Source organism: Pteropus alecto, unplaced genomic scaffold (assembly GCF_000325575.1).
Source record: "Pteropus alecto unplaced genomic scaffold, ASM32557v1 scaffold101, whole genome shotgun sequence".
Lineage (NCBI taxonomy): Eukaryota > Metazoa > Chordata > Mammalia > Chiroptera > Pteropodidae > Pteropus > Pteropus alecto.
The window spans coordinates 9,612,263-9,628,748 of NW_006432945.1; the positions used below are offsets into that span (position 1 = coordinate 9,612,263).

The 16,486-nt window shown below is 54.1% G+C and overlaps 1 long non-coding RNA gene across 1 annotated transcript in view; it reads left to right on the forward strand.

The window, feature by feature from the left end:
• Positions 1 to 1,865, forward strand: part of LOC112476449 — a 5,164-nt gene extending 3,299 nt beyond the window's left edge. The window contains exon 2 of the long non-coding RNA XR_003045111.1: positions 297 to 1,865. This is a non-coding gene — a long non-coding RNA (uncharacterized LOC112476449). The remainder of the gene's footprint in view (positions 1 to 296) is intronic.
• The last annotated feature ends 14,621 nt before the right edge of the window (positions 1,866 to 16,486 follow it).

Below are 16,486 nucleotides of genomic sequence, written 5' to 3' on the forward strand. Positions count from 1 at the left end.
ATCTCTTGGAAGAACTGTTCTTTCATTCACTCTCTCTCTCTCTCTCTCTCTCTCTCTCTCTCTCTCTCTCTCTCTCTCTCTCTCTCTCTCTCAGGATTACCATTTTTGTAGACAAGAAAACAGATTCAGAAATTCTCCAGGGTCACAGAGCTAGTGAGTGACAGAGCCAGTCTTGGAAGCCAGGTCTGTCCGACCCCAAGGAGCTGGGATCTTCTGTTTGGATACTGTGACTCAGAGTAAGAACCTCCTCTGAGTCGGAAATTATAAACTTAGAATTTCACTTAATAATTCACCAGATCTTCAGATGGAAAGACATTCTGAAGGTTGTTCAGGCCTATGACCCAGGTGGATGTCGGAATCTCCCGCACAGTGTCCCGCTCCTGCCTGAAGACACCCACTCCAAGGAGGACATTCTATTTGCTTCGCCCTGGCCAGCTGAGAATTACCAGACAGTGCTTTGGGGTTTAGAGCTGAGATCTCTCTCCGGTACCATCCACACACTGAATCTGCCCCTGGGAACACAGAGAACCTAAGCAGTGTCGCCTGCTCCTGAAGTGTCCTGCTCCAGACTACGCATTCTTGATTCTTTCCGACCTACTGTCATGTGGCAATTTGTCACCACTCACCTCAGAGTGGGGCCTAGTTTGTCTGCTTAGTCTCAAAGCGAGACTCCTGCATATTTCACGGGTCTCAGTGTGCTGGGGACTCACTTGGACCTTACAAATGAAACGCTGAAGCGCCTTTCCCATGTGCTGTCCCTAAGCCACACCCTCCCCCACCCCTCGTCCAGTGGGCTTTGGGGTGCTCAGAACCTGTCCTCTCTGTGTAGGCGATGCCCAACAAGTGCTCTGGGGCAGTTGGGTGACCCCATCCCCCCTCCACCTGGGCCGCTCCTCAGTTCCCCTGGCACCACTGACCCCCCAGGGCTCAGCCACGTCCTCCTGCTGGCCCCAGCTCCGGCTGTCCACTCTGAGACTGCCAAGGGGTCACCCTGACCCAGTCGCCCTGCACCAGGCATGCTGGCTCTTAATTCTCAGCTTCCTTGCAAACCCCCAGGGGTTACCTGGGGAGTTCTGGACGCACCCTCATGCAGGCCACGTAGAAGCAAGGGCCACTGTCCCAGGCCCTCCTTATGCTGAAGAACAGCTTGCCAGCATTTCTACCGTGCCATCCACAGGTGGCATCCTGTATAGACATCTGCAAGGGATGCTCTTCCCAGTGACCCGAATGTGAAGTGGCCCCTCTACTTTCCACTTCCTGTCACTGGATCTGAGCTGTTACTACCATCTTGCCCACCCAGCCCCGGGTCTGAGGGTGGTGGGTGGGACACTCAGCCTCTTACCCTGCTTCCTCGTCCCGTCCTGTCCCAAGCTTCTCCCAGCACCGGATGGGTTCTTCTTCTGTCCTACAGGGCAGGTGCTTCCTCTGCTCTCTGCGCGATGGCCTAACACACCGCTCTCTGTTCCCATCCCCACGCTTTGCTCCCGACACAGAAAAGGGATCTGCTTGGAAAGCAGAAAGCCTTCTCCCTCTCCACAACCAGGCTCTCGAGCCTGATTATTAGCTTGCGGCAGACTTTCACAAGCTAGTTCAAAACATGGAGCTGCGCGAGACTTCTCTGTCTCGGGGTGTGTGGGCCTCCCCTGAAGCCATGAACCCACTGAATCAGGGAGCAGGAGCACCTCGATTGTTGAGTGAAAACCACTCTAATATCTCAAAAATAAGATCGCATTTCTTTCTCATGGCCCAAGACAAATATCTGAAAGAGAACTTATCGTTTCTGCCTCCCATCCCCAGACATTCTTGTCTCCTCGCCACCAGGTCCTTGCATCCCACCTTGGCATAAAGGTCATACCACAAATGGACGCCCGCATAACTGTGTTTTTGACACCGGCATTACCACATGTAAAATCAATGACGCTGTGATTAATTCTACCCCGGATATATCACTCTCAATCCACTTAACGCAGGTGGGAAAGTGGGGCTCGTTGTGGGTGTTTAAGCCACATAGCCCGATTTGTTATAAGCACAGACGAGACAAGGTCTAAACCAGTGGCTACTCTGCCTCCCAGAGACCCCCCTGAAAGAATCAGCCTCTACACCCCACGCTCGGCTGACACGGGCCTTGGGCTCTGTGCTTCTAAACCTCATCCTCGCCTAAACCATCAGATGTCCTCCAGCCACTAAGGCCTCACACGACTCTGCCTTGACCTCGACTTTGGGCCAGTCCCCAGTCGGCAGGATTCTGTGGGTTTCTGTGGCCTTCACCAGAATCCCTTCACACTCCGTGACATTTCCCTATTGTGGGCACATATTTTCACTTGCTCTCTCTAGTGCACTTTAGGCTCATTCACCAGCAAACCCCTGTGACCACTTGCACTGTCGGGCGCTGTCCTGGGCACTGCAGCCACAGCGATCAAAAACAGGCTGGACAAAGCCTGGCTTTGGAAATTCCATTCTGGAGAGGAGACGCAGGATGCACAAGGACACGGGGACACAAACGCGAGCCCTGCAGACTGACTGACTATGTGCCGTGTTCTTCCGAGGAAATAAATATGCCGGAGTAAGAGAGCGCCCAGGGAAGCCCTTCGAAGAGGGAGATCAAGGCAGACTGCTCAGGGGAGGGGGCTGGTATTGACACTGACACCTGCCAGATGAGAAGAGGCAGCGGGGAGGAAACGCGTCCCAGGCCCCAGGCGGGATGAAAGCAAGCAAGAGCAGGAGCCCAGAGATGGGGGTGAGCCTGGCCCCCCACCCCCGGCAACCCAAGGTGGAGGGCGCCCAGGAAAGGGAAAGGAGAGGCAGGGACACCCCGAGCGCCTGGCAGGGTCGGGGTGAGCTCGGTCTCACTCTGCATCCTGGAAGGTGAGTGAGCTGATGAAAATTTCACAGATCCCTCGGGCTACTGTGCGGAGAGTGGCTCTGGGGGTTGGGGCTGGGGCGGGGAAGGGAGTGGGGAGTGAGAAGCCGGAGGCGACCGCCCTGTCTCTGTGAGAGCTGCCGTCCGGGGCTGGGGCGAAGGCGAAGACGGAAGGCGGTAGAGGAGGGGAGTGCGGTCTGGACGGGGCTGTCTGGGAGGCACGACTGACCTTTGTCTCACTGTTGTCCTCAGATGCCAGGAAAATGCACGGAGGAGCATTTCGCGAGCGGGGTCAGAGAGACAGGTGGAGTGGGGCGCGTGCCTGACCCAGGCCTGTGGGGGGCCTGGGAGAGGTGTCCTGCTGTGTGTGCGCTCACAAACACTAGTGCGCACACACATGCAAATGATTTGGGGGAGAACGGAAAGCCTTCCAGAAAGATCCAACAGGGCCGGGGGCAGGAAGAGGCAGAGGCGTGCCAAATCCTAACAACCTGAAAATTGGAAGAAGCTGTGCTTCTGGCCATGACATCATCGCTCCCCTCATAAAGCACCAATGGGACATTTCCCGGTCATGACAAAGGAATGGTGAAAATTAACTGCACATCACAGCTAAGCTGCTTTCTCCTATGGTTTTCTCATAAATACGAGGTTTTCAGCTATAGAGGTGGGCATTTCTAGGCTAGCTTCAGAATTTGCCTCCATTTGTAACAATAATGCCGCCAAGGAATGGGTTCCAGGTTCCTAATAAGTGACCTATAAATAAAGCCTCCAGCCCAACTCCTCAGGAAGTTTGCTGTCTTATCCACCCCACCCCCACCCGCGGGGAGGGCCCAATCCCCTTTTCACACATCACACCGCCACAAATCAGCCTTTTCGCACAAATCGGTATCTCTGCTGCTTACTCATATGCAGCTTGTGGCCAACTATGACACTCCAGGATTTATTTTCTCCTGCAGTTTTGCCCAGAAGGCTTTAAGCTGTTAGTTTCTATGCCAATTCGTAGTAGAATGGCTCAGAGGAGTCATAGCAGGAAGCATTTTTTAAAAAATCTTTTAAAGAGAACCATACCTTCTAATGAGCCAAGGCTAAAGAAATTACAGTATTTTAGAGTCAAGGGTGAAAACAATTTCGTTTCTAAAGACCTCTAACTGTAACACAAGATGTCCCAGACCTCACCAGTCCGAGACACAAGGACAATCAGAACCGGTATTTGGCAGGTTCTGAGTCACACCTGCTCTAGGCTCCTCCAACTCCCACTCTGAGACGCCCCACCCAGTGTTTCTGGATGTCTCTCCAGAAGGTATCCAGAGAGGACAGTGCTCAGGAGCTCAGAGAGATGGAGGCTTCACTGACGACTGGAGGTACGAGCCTCAGTTTCCTCACCTGTAAACTGTAAACTCTGACAGCGGGAATAAGTCTCACTTCGAAGTAATGTTCTGAGGATGAAATGATCTAATACCTAATAAGGACCGAAGCACAATGCCAGGCATTTAGGAGTGCCGAGTAAGTGGTCCCCACCACGACCCCACCGTCACACCATCATTATCACCATCATTATCGATACCCCACCACACACAGCCCGCAGCTCTCTCTCTCCGCCTCCCCACCGAGGGCTCTTTCCAGGCCATTTCCTGCCTCGGACAGAGTCCAGCTGTGCCTCCCAGGATCTCTGCGGTCCCCAGGCACATAAGTGTGCTCCAGCCAGCCGGCCCCACCGGGCATGCCCGGGCACGTCTCGCTCACCCTCAGCCACAGGCTGAGCCACACAAATTCAGAGGTCCAGGGACATGCGGGCAGGAACACGCCACGAGCAATCCTGCCACTCCCGATCCCGCCCGCCCCCTCCTGCAAGGCGTGCCACCTCCAGGCTCCCGGGCCAGGAGACTGAGGCTCTGAAGAAACTGGCTCCTGGCCAGGATGACAAATAAATCCTGAGCCTTCCTAAGAGTCTCTGAAATTGTCAGCAGGCCCTCGGAGAGGTCAGTGGTGAAAACCAAAGATAAATCACCCCCGATTAAATAGGGCAAATGGCAGGAAATGGCTGGGAGCACAAGGACAGTTGGGGTGGCAGACAGAGGAGAGGTGAGGATAACGTGGCAGCCCCCCCAGTTCCTCGCCCATGAAAGTCCAGCGTTGTCGACACAAAGCCAGAAAAACACCTCAGGCAGTATTCCTGCAACAGACTGGAATGCCAGCGCCGTCATCTGTGGTGACCTTTGACAAGTCTCTCATCTTCTGGGGGAACCAGTTTCCTCATTCAAAACCAGGAGAGCAGCCGAAATTGCATGTCCATCTGCAGTGAGGCCACCGCCGTCACCTTCACCTCGGCTAGCTCAGTGGATTCATCTCCATCCTCCCTGGCACCCGCTCTGTGCTGGGGACCCTCAGGCCTGGAGAGTGAAGGCTAGCGAAAGACGCCAACCCAGATTGTGTCACTCCGACATAAGGGTTATTTTGAGCTGAAGGCAATGGAGAAGAAAATAAAAGGAAAGCCCTCTGCCCTCCCCTATTTGTCTAAAAGCAGCAGGACATAAATTTGTACAGATGTTCCCCCTCGCCCCTCCCCTCTCTCCCAGGAAGGTCAGAAGTTAATCACCTGGAGGACTCCAGACCCTTCGCAGCCCAGAGAAGGCGCCAGAGAAGTCTACACGATAAACTCTCCCAACTGGCCCTGATCTTCCATTACTTTGCCCAGTACATTTACCTTCCCAGTTTGCCACCCTGAGAAAGCTACACCCCTTTCTCTGTCTCGTCACTTTCCTATCAGCGTATTGTCCTTTTGTTACAATGCTACGTAGGCCCAGTTTCTAACCACCCCTTTGAGTTACTCCTCACTGAGAGCTCCCATGTGTGCGCACGGTGTGTAATAAACTTCCGTGTGTTTTTCTCTTGTTTATCTGTGTTTTGTCTGATTTGCAGGGCCCCAGTCAATGTACCTAAAGCGAGTAGAGGAAAAAGGGCCATTTTCTCCCCCTCCCCCAGGAGCAAAGGACGGTGGTGGCCGCTGGAGGAGGCTTTGTGTAGCCGGGCAGAGGCTGCAGCACCATCCCAGGCTGACTCGCAAACAAACCAGAGGTGGGCCGGTGGGCCTCAGCCCCGATTGCAAGTGAAAACCATCCGAGGGGTTTGGAAATGCCAGTACCGGGGCCGTGCTCCAAGCCCATGAAATCAGAGCAGATGCTCCTGCCCTCTGTCCCCGTCCTGGACGTCCGGCCTCGGCTGAAACCTGCTTCCTCTTCGATGCATCCTGATTCCCCAGAACCTGGACTACCGGACCCTCCTATGCTGTCCTGGCTGGCTTGTGCATCTGTACCCCGCAACTCTTGGCTCCTGGGGGAGGAAGGGGGGACTTAAGCTTATCCTTTATGTGACCCACAGTAGACACAAGAGTACTTATTGGATTTTTAAAAAACGAATGAATGGATCTTATTTTTATGATAATTTGCCTCTTCCTAGAGCTCGACCTTCTCACTAAGAATTGGGGTTAACCTCAACCCAACATGTGTGTTCAGGGTTTCTTCACCGTGCAGGTGGAGCACTTCAGAGGACTGGAAATTGCTGAAATGGGAAAACAGGAGCCGTCAACGGCCAGGACGGCAGCTCCTTCCCCTCTGACACAGGAGTAAAGGCGGCAGAAGGAAGCCGCCTCTTCCCTCCTCCACGGCCAGGTTTGGGAGGCCAGAATTCCACCCTCCTCCGACCCCACCCCTGCCCTGCTGTACCCCTCTAGGGACATTCTTCATCTGTGTCGCCCCAAAGGTCCCAGGGACCAACATCTGGGACGGGGACTACGTGGTTGTTGTCTTTGACCCTCAGTACTAGCTGGTGACTGGGCCACTCAGCTCCCAGGGCATCCAAGGTTCTGGGGTCACTGGGAGGCACAAACTGTGATGCCATGAGTTCTAATGAGCGAGCTCCACGCCTCGGGGGAGAATGAAGACCATTCAAGAAGAGAGTTTAGGGTTGATTCGATATGGCCACCTCCAAGTCCAGAGAACACCTGACCTTACCAGGTTTAAAAATCAAATCTTCCCATCGTTTCCCCGACCCAGAAGCACCTCCTGAATGTGACTTCCCATTTCTATAAATAATCTCACCATCCTCCCAGCCAACGTTTCAGGCCTCCAACCATCTGGCCCACTCATCCCCCTTCCCCCGACCCGATGTCACCAGAGGCAGTGGCCGCATCAGGCCCACACACCTCTCGGGGCTGCCCTCCCACTGCTCAGAGCGCGACCATCCGCCGTGGCCCCCCCAGCATTCTCTCCTCCTTCCATCTCCCCGCGCCCCAGGGCACTGCCAGGGCAGCCCTGACCATGTGATTCCCTCATCGAAACTTGCATCAGACCCCACCCTCTGCTGAGGAAACACACAGCACCCCACGGTGCCATGAATCTCCCACGAAATGTCTCCAACTTGCCTCCCTGGACCTCCATCCTCTGCGCTCTGCCCGGATCCCCACTGGGCCCTGCGCTTCCGTGTCCACTGTGCTCCCCATTTACAGGCAACACCCTCCCAGTGTCAGAGTCCTGCTCCTTCTCCGGAGCCATTTCTAAAGCGTCTCCACGAAGCGGGTCCTGAGCCCTCCCTCCTTCCCCTGCCGTCCCATCAGGCAGTGCAGCGCAGTGGAGCGCCCCGGCCTCCGCTGCTCCGCGGCTCTGCGCTTCCTCCGCTGCGCGATGGTAGGAGGGTCCCTACCCTCCCCGGTCCACGGTTTCCTCACCTTTGGGGTTTCTGCGAGGACTAATGGTGACAGCACATCATAAATGCTCAATAAATAGCAGCTGATACAAAGTCTGTTCCTCCTTCAGGCGGCTCAGCTGGGCCAGCTGTGAGCCTACCTGCAGACACATGTGAACGGCCATCTCCTGGCAGCCTGCTGGTTCTCAGCTGTCCCTCCTCTACGCCAGGTGACCTCTTCTCCAGGGGTTTTCTGAGCTACAGCTTGACCTCCCTCTGCAAAGTGCTTCCTAGAGCCACCAACCTATGATCTTCAAGTGACTTTAATGGGGAGAGAAAAAAAATCCCATGTTGGTTGCTGCTAAGTGGACCTATTTGCACTAAATCAACCACACTTAGCGGCGTGTCTGCCAGTGTCTCAGCTATGAACTAGCTTAGTGCAGGTTGCCTGCTTCAAGGAAGGGAACGGAACAGTGATTAGTCCCACCTTGCAGATGGGACCGAAGACAGACTCTGATAAGACCTCACGCAGATGACAGGGCAGATTTCTGGGAGACCAAGAGAGGCAATGTCTCGGGTCCGGGCGTGGGGTAGCTCAGCCTGGAAGAACCCCAGGAGGAAGGCAGGCAGCTTCACCCCGAGAGGCTCCGGGAATGAGTCTGACAGCAGAAGGGCCAGGGGGAGCGAGGTGTCCCACTCAAGGCCAGTCTGTTTTATTCCCAGCAGAGCAAACAGACCATTCTCTGTATCCGTCGTGACTTCACCAAATGCACAACATGAGCCCACAGGAAGACCAGAGAAACACGGAGCAGCACGCTTGTCGCTATTGGTGTCTGCTTTCTTCATGACGTGCTGCCTGGGGGCCTGCATGGAGGAGGAGGGGTATTCCACCACCTGACAGGGGACAGCTCTCTCAAAGCCACTGTCAATTCCTACATAAGAAATTCTTTAAAGTCGCTTTTCTAGTGGCCTCAGGAAAGTACACTTTTACTCCCCAAGGGAACCACATCAAAGGGCATGTTTGTCAACACAAATTTTCTCCCCACCCCTAGAGACCAACCATTACATTCCTTTCCGGAAGTCTGAGGTTGGTGGCAGCTCTGCCTGGGACCCAACCTTCACAGCTGCTGGGGAGCAGGGCTGGAGCCCAGCCTGCTCTCTCAGCCGCCCCGCCCTTAGCCTGCAGCCCACACTGGCTCTCACTTCCTCTTCCTAGAACAGAAATACAGCTTCTCACACTGGGCTTGCAGATATTTCGTGTGGCTTTTCCTACGCTTGGACTTTATTCTTTTTTTTTTTTTCTGTATACTTTTATTCCTTCTTCCGCACTACTCGATTTTCCTCTCGGCACAGTTTTCTCTTTCTTGCTCTCTCTCCCTTTATCTTTCTCACCGAGTGACCTAGAGCACCTGTTCCTCCTCCCCTGGCCCGTTTCATGGCTCAGTCTTGCTCTGTCCCCTCGTCCCCTGAGTCCTGAGCCTAGAGTGCCCTCCGCCTCATCCCCAGGCCCTGTGCCACTCTGTCGCAAGCTCCTCCTTCTCCTCAGTTAGAAATAAAGCTAGCCAGAGAAATCTGTCCCCACCCCCTTCTCCCCCCAGGCATACAAAAGGGGACAGAGGCACCAGATGGCCTGGTGCTAGCTGAGGGGCTCAGGGAGGCTGCAGCCCCACAGAGGCCCCTGCTGGGCCTTCGAGCTAGTCCAAGCTGCTGCCCAGCCCAGCCGCCCAGCTGGCAGAGGAGCAAGGCATGGGGCCAGCTCCCCCTGCCAGCTCCCCCTGCTCAGCCTGCCCCTGGCCAGCCGGGGGAGGAAGGCATGCTCACTAGCTGAAAAACAGAGTGTCACTACATATTTGAGCCTTAGGCACAAGGAGCTGAGGCCTGATGGCCTGTGGGGACACTAGGCTTTCCCAGGAGGGAGGAGAAGTGGCTGGCAGTCTGCTCTTTCTATGGGACAGGCTGTGCCAAGGAGGGGCCCCGGCAATGGGTGACAGGGCCACACAGGAACTAACTGTCCTCCAACTCCCCCCACAAAAAGAAAGTTTGATGATATAGCATATAGTGTTCATCGCTACCATTTACTCAGTGGTGCCAAGTATTATGCGAACTCATTATTGTAATACCCCTCACCCTTCACTACTCCTGCAGGGTAAGTGTCTGAATGTCCATTTTACAGACAAGGAACCTGAGGCTCAGAGAAGCTCAATGACTCACTCCAACCACCATAGCCAGAAAGCCAGTTAACACAGATCAAAGCTTCTTTGCCAGTTAGGATTCTGTAAGTCTTGCTAAGGTGATGTTGCAAAGGTGGGTACGTATTCTCTCTCTTTGCTCCAAATGCCCCACCAAGGCCTTCAGGAAAGCTGCACGGTGTAGGGTGGAAGCCTCCAATCCTGGCTGGCATTGCAAGTGCCCGAGGGACTATTTTAACAACCAAGACCCCAAGACCCCTACTCTAGAGGTTCTGGTGTACGCCCAGCCTCCCCCAGACAGCTGGAGCTGTGAAGTGGGCCGCTTGGCTTCCCATTGCTGATCATGTGACTTTAGGAAAAGAAACTTTTATCCCTCAGAGCCTCAGTTTCCTAGTATAAAAAAATACAGAGGTAATCTTTACTTCAGCGACACGTCATGAGTATGGATGGTGCTCGCACATCACCAGGCACATCGTAGGTGCACAGCTGGTGTGAGCTCACCGTCACTTCCCTTTGAGGTTCCAGAGTCCAGACTTCAGAGAGTTGGAGGGAGAGGGGTGGAGCCAATGAATACTGCTCGTGTGACACTGACCTTTGATTCATGCCTTCATGAAAGTCCTCACACGCTGCCCCAAGGCCAGCTGACTCCCACAGGGCTGCAGGACAGACCTACAACAAGCCAGCCTGGACAGGTGATTTCCAGGGTGGGACCTCTACTCGGCGCTTCATGGAAAGGGCTCGAAACTGACCTACTCCACCCACGAAAGGTCAGAACCCAGCCTTGCTGAGGGTTTCTGAAACCTGTGCGTCCATCAAAGCATTCCCCAGCTTCCCTTTCCTCATCCAGCAAAGCAGACGTGTCCAGAGTCACCTTTACCAGCCGCCCCTCTGAACAGAGTCAGGCTCGCCCCCAAGGCCCAAGCCCACTTGCCTTGTCCAGCCACCATCAGCCCCTCAGGCCACCGTCTCCCAGCAGCCCTGGGCACTTTCTAGCCTCTGCCCCAAACACACTTCCCCACTTCGAAAGGCCATGATGATTTCCAAACACACCCTTCACCGAGTTAGCTTTAAATTCTCTACTCCCAGCAGCCTAGGGGAGAATCTGTCCCTTTCACCCTTTAGCTGAGGAGAAGTGGGTTCTAGGAAACCCCTGGAATATGGGACCACCACCCTGGGGTACGCTCAACCCAGCACTCACCACGAGCAGCATGGACGAGGCCCCGCTTGGCAGGGGGCCCTGCGGCATCAGGGCCCCACCTCCCCACCTGAGAAACGGGAGGGAGGCAGCGCCCTTATCCTCATTTTCTAGAGGAGCGAACTGAGAAGGGGGGCCAGTCCCCCCCCACCCCCTGAAATCCCCCCCCTCGACTGCCACAGCGGGTGGGTGGGGGGACTCAGGGTTCACTTCCAGGACTTTCGGTCCCAGGTTAGAGTATTTTCTACTCCACGGCGGCTACCTCTCTGCAATCTATCTCGAATCTGTTTCTCTCCCTCTCTGCTCACCCGAGTCGCTATGCCAGCCCCCAGTCAGTCTCCTTGATCCCTTCTTGGTCCCTGAAGTCCGTTTTCCACAGCAGACAAGGCCGTCCTTTTCAAGAAGTGACCCGCTTGTGCTCCAGCTATGTATCACGTAAAATCTAACACCTTGCCATGGAGCCTCAGGCCCTAGGTGACACGGTCCCTTGCCTTTCTCTCCCTCGCATCCCCAGCAGCCACTGCATGTGGCCACACTGCCTTCTTCCCACTCCTCAGAGCTTTTTCCTGGCCTGGGGGCTTCACACCGAATGTTTGTCCTCTCCTCTTGTCATTCTGTGTATTATCCTATTTTATTTCCTTTGTAGTACTTACAACCACGTGCAAATATATTATTTATTTACTTCTCAGGGTTTTTTTTCGTTCTCATTTTGGTTCTTTATTTTTGTCTGTCTCTACTGCCCAATCCCTCCCCACAATGCAAGCCTCTCAGGAGCTCGGCCATGTTCCCCACTGCATCCCTGTGGCCTGAAACAGCACCTGATCAGCAATGCTCAATAATTACCCATTGGGTGAATGAATGAATGAATGGATGAATGAGTGAATGCTAAGGAGACCTGGCTGGCAGGCCACCAGGGGAGAGGGAAGCTGGGGCGGATGCCCCTGCGGTATGAAATGGCCAAGCAGAGCTTCCCAGGGGGCCAGGCAAGAAAGCACAGCAGGCCTGGGACATCGAGGAGACAGTCAAGTGTTCCATCGAGGAGGGAGCACTATTGAGAAATTGGGAAGTAAAGAAAGGAGACTAGAAATGTTGGGTTTGTGCTGGTTGCTGTCATCTTTTTATGGTCACTCAAGGGGGTTTCTGCAGTGGCTCAACATGAGCCAACATGAAAACTTCGAGCAAATAGAGGAACTAGGGGAATGGAGAGAACTAAATGTTGACAGTTAAGATGGGAGAGGCTCCCAGAACTTGCCCTGCTGTGCGTGGGCTCACATGACCTTCAGGGAGGAGGAGGAGGAGGTGGAAGAGGAGGAGGAAGGAGGGGGCTGAAGAGGAGGAGGAGGAGGAGGAAGGAGGGGGCTGAGGAGGAAGAGCAGTCGAAAACAAGGCGACATCAAAGTGGGAGTGGCTGGTTTCCAGATGAGCGGCCCAGGGAAGGTCACGTGGGGAAGTCCTCGCGTGCACTGGGACTTCAGCGGGGTGCCAGCAAAGACAGCAGCCAGGGCGCGAGGTGCAGGGAGGAAAGCAACGCGGCACCCCTGAAGCGCTCCAGCCCCTCCTCGTCCGGCTCCGCCAGCTGGCCGAGCTCTTCCTGCTCTCAGACCTGTGCTTGGCTGTTCCTCTCCTGCCACCACCATCCTGGGGACACTCGGTGCCTTGAGATAAATGGGGCACATCTCTCTGGAGCATCGATTTTACTTGATTATATGGTGGGAGGCATTGTTTTGATTAAACATAAAAATAGGAATTCTATTTTGTAATAGGTGCAACGTGTATGTGAGTTTTTAAGATAAATGGTAGTCCTTCAGAAATTTCGCACCTATCGTGTAGTCTTTATAAACAGCCCAAGGGGCGTCTCCTCTCTTTGGCTGATCAGAGGTATCACCAGGAAGGGTAGTGTAGGGGGGTAGGTACAGGGCCCTGGCACCAGACTGCCTGAGTTTGAGTCCAGATTCTGCCTCTATGACCTTGAATGTGTTACTCCACCACTCCATGCCTCAGTTTCCCCATCTGTAAAATTGTGTATGAAGCGCACAGGTAAGTGTTGGCAAGTTCACTGCTCTGGTGGTAAGGTTGAGAAGCATCATGGTAGATATCAGAACCCACGACACTCAATTCCATGTCACCCCGAACTAGCCCCTCTCCCTAACAAGAGTATTAGTAACCTAGGGAGTGGGACAGCGATCTGGCTCTTGGGCGTGACTGATGAGGTACAAGCACCAGCAGCTGCCCCCACACACCTGGCCTTGTCCAGAGAGGTGGGAATGAAGGACCTGTGGGGCCTGCCCAGGCTGCATGCTCCCCTTACCTGGGAGCTGGTTCCCAGCTATTCACCATCACTATCCCCTCTTCCCACCAGTTCCTGCCCATCCTCAGGGCCCGGGCTGGGACTAAAGTGAAGCCAAGTAGCTGCTTAGGGCACAAAATTGAAGGAGGCTTTCATGCTCAGTCACACAAGTGCTCCCGGCTCAGTTTAGACATCACCTCCTCCAAGAAGCCCTCCGTGAACCCCATTCACCCAGCTCTCCTTGGATGCCCCTCATGGCTCTCACCTCCAATCAAACTCCTTGTAAATGCCCGTTGACCTGTCTGGCTCCCCGCCCGGGCATACGCTCCAGGAGGTCCAGGCACACACCATCACCCTTTTCCTCCTGCAGAGCCTCACAATGCTGAGCTCAGGGAAGGAACCCAATCAATGTCTGGTGAACGAATGCTGACCCTGAAGCACAGCCAAAGTAAAGTAATATGCGAATCGCCCGAGTGGGGTCGCGAGCCTAGAAAAGAGAGGTGAGGAAGAGAGACGCAGAGAAGGGCAGAGCGGAGGGAGCGCTTGGGATGGTTCATGTAGAGACGCCCTTAATCTCAGGGACAGATGCCCTAAAGAAGAAAGAAGGAAAGCACGCCCTTCGCCGCCTGTCTGATAGACGTGGTCCTCTGAGACTCGCTCCAGCATTCCTTCATTCATGCGGCAATCCTGAGTGCCAGCTGGCACCGGCCACGCTGCTGGAGCAGAAACGGAGGTGGGTGGGGAGGGCCTCTCCCCCAGGGCCCGCTGCTTCTGCTCCTCTCCGTGCTCTCCGTGGGCCACCAGGCATGAGCCCTATGTGCCTGATGCTGGCATAGCGAGTCAAAGGGATCTCAGCCTTTAGCCCGCCTGTGACTATCCTGTAGGGATTGAGCTTCAGGAGAGACATAGTGAGGTGTGATGTAAAGGCACCAGAAAAATGAGGAAGCTGAGTTGTGCCACTCTGGGTATAATTGATCCTCTTGTCCCTGGTCCCCCACCCCTTATCTCCTCTCTTGGTACAGCCCCGACAGGCCCGCAAATGGCCAAACGATAATCCCTAGACCGGAAACCCAGCCTCCAAGTGGGAGAGGCCACAGGAGGCAGTGGAAAGGGCAGAGAATTTGCCTGGGTTTGAACTCCAGGTGTGGCAGGTAACTGCTGAGCGACTGTGGTTGTGCCATTGAGCGACCATCTCTGTGCCACAATCCCAGAGTTACTGATGAGATGGCGTGGTGTATGCGAAGGCCTGGCGCAGTCCACAGTATAGTTCAACGAATGCTAACTGTTCCTTCAATAACGAGCTATACGATACGGCCATGGAACTTCCTAAAACTTCCTTTCGTAGCTGGTATGTTGCAGTATCTCCTCACTTAAAACTCTATTTTTGTTCATTTGTCAGTTAATCACTAGAGTTGTCAAGCACCAGAGAATTCCACGCACTGGTCAGCAGAGATCCAAGCTCTACGCTGGGGACAGTGGCCACCACCTTCACCCAGGGCATCTGGAAATGCTAACACAAAGGGACCGAGGGGGAAGCCTGGGTTCGGGTGGATGACACACAGGAGTTGGGGCAGTGGGTGGAGCTGGCCCAGGCGAAGGCACCCTGAGGAAACCCGTGGAGGGGGATGGTGGGGTCCACGGGGGGAACACAACCGGGGCCTGGGGGACAAGAATGTGTGTGAAGACCTAAGAGGCAACATGGCACTACAAATGACTGAGGTCTAGTCCAGAAGGGCCTTTTATTTACAATAATGGGTTTTCGTTTATCCTGAAGGCCACGGAGAGGCACTCTCCAGCAGAATGCTGGGAGGAGGAAGGTGGGGAGGGCTCTAGGCAGAGGCCACGGTGATGACCAGGCTGATAAATAATTAGAGCCTGGATTAGCACAGTGGCCCGGAATGGAAAGAGGAAATGGATTCAATAAATGTTTGAGGGGTAAGAAAAACAAATATAGAACGTAGGGATGAGAGAAAGGCAGACGTCTAACTTCCTCATTTCAGGCAGCTAGACCAATGGCCACTCACTTAGGGAACTGAGAAGGAGCCAATACTAGTGAACTTGGTTACAGATAAAATGAGTGAAGAACAGCTACGTGGTGCCCAACAGAAACTGCAAGCAGCACAAAGGTCAGCCCTGAGTCTGTGAGTAGTAGCCGTGTACTCGTAGGCCTCCAAGGTTCTGTTTTCTCATCTGTAACATGAGGCCGATACTTACTTCACAGAATTATTGAGAGAATGGAGACTAAATCAGACCACAGTGGGAAAGCACCAAGCCCCAGAGCTGGCACATGGTGGGAACTCCGTGAATATTTGTTGAACCTAAAGGTGATCTTGATCTTCGATGTGCTGTTGTTTGAATACCATGACCATGAGTGTGTGGGCAGCTTGTCCTTTTCATCACAGTGCCCTCAGGGCAATTCTGGCTAGGTGGAGAGCACTGTGGTCACAGCTGCGTCCACCTCCTCAGCTCCCACACCAGGGATGTGCCTTGCCTCTTCTCGCTCCCCCACAGCCTCCCTGCCCAAAGGGATTCCAGAGACTAGGAGGTGCTCCCCAGCCTGACTCAGGCAACTGAGAGCCTGTTTCTGACATGCAGGCCCTGAGGCAAGTCTTGCTCTGGGAAGATAAACAGGTTTGTGTTACCTACATCTTAGGGCAAAGCCTCAACCTCTGGGCTGTGGGAGGCTCCTTCCCAGCAAGCAGAATGACCTCTGGTTGCCTAGTGCATGTGACACCTCCCTGGCCAGGCTGTGAGCTCTTTGAGGGCAGGAACTGAGTCCCTCGGGTCCCCATTTCCTACAGGCACCTAGCGCCACTCAAAGTACATGGTCAAGTACACAGTCGAGGAAGGTTTATTGAATTTTAATTGTGTTTGGTTTATGCTTCTGAGCCAGGGTATTCTACCAGGGAAGCAGAATCAGACTCAAACTCAACAGAAAAATGTCAGTCACGCCGGGTCAAGGTTAACAGAGTCCAGAGCCAACAGTCCCTGCTGCCTCCTCCTTCTCCTTCTCGACTCTGCACCTGCTCCAGCCCGTGACACTTAGGGTCTTGGGAGTAGATTCCCAAGTCATTCCCGAGACAATGCATTAGGTTCTTTAATAGATAAAGTTCAGTTCAGCAGCTCCCCAAAGGACATCGCTTTTGACAAGAAACAGAGGCAGCTCCAAAGCTTTGTCCTCCTCCATGGTCTCAAACACTGACCCGTGGAGCACTGGAGTGGAACACTAAGTCCTGCTCCCTAACACCCCCACAGCGCTTGCCACTAAAAAGAAG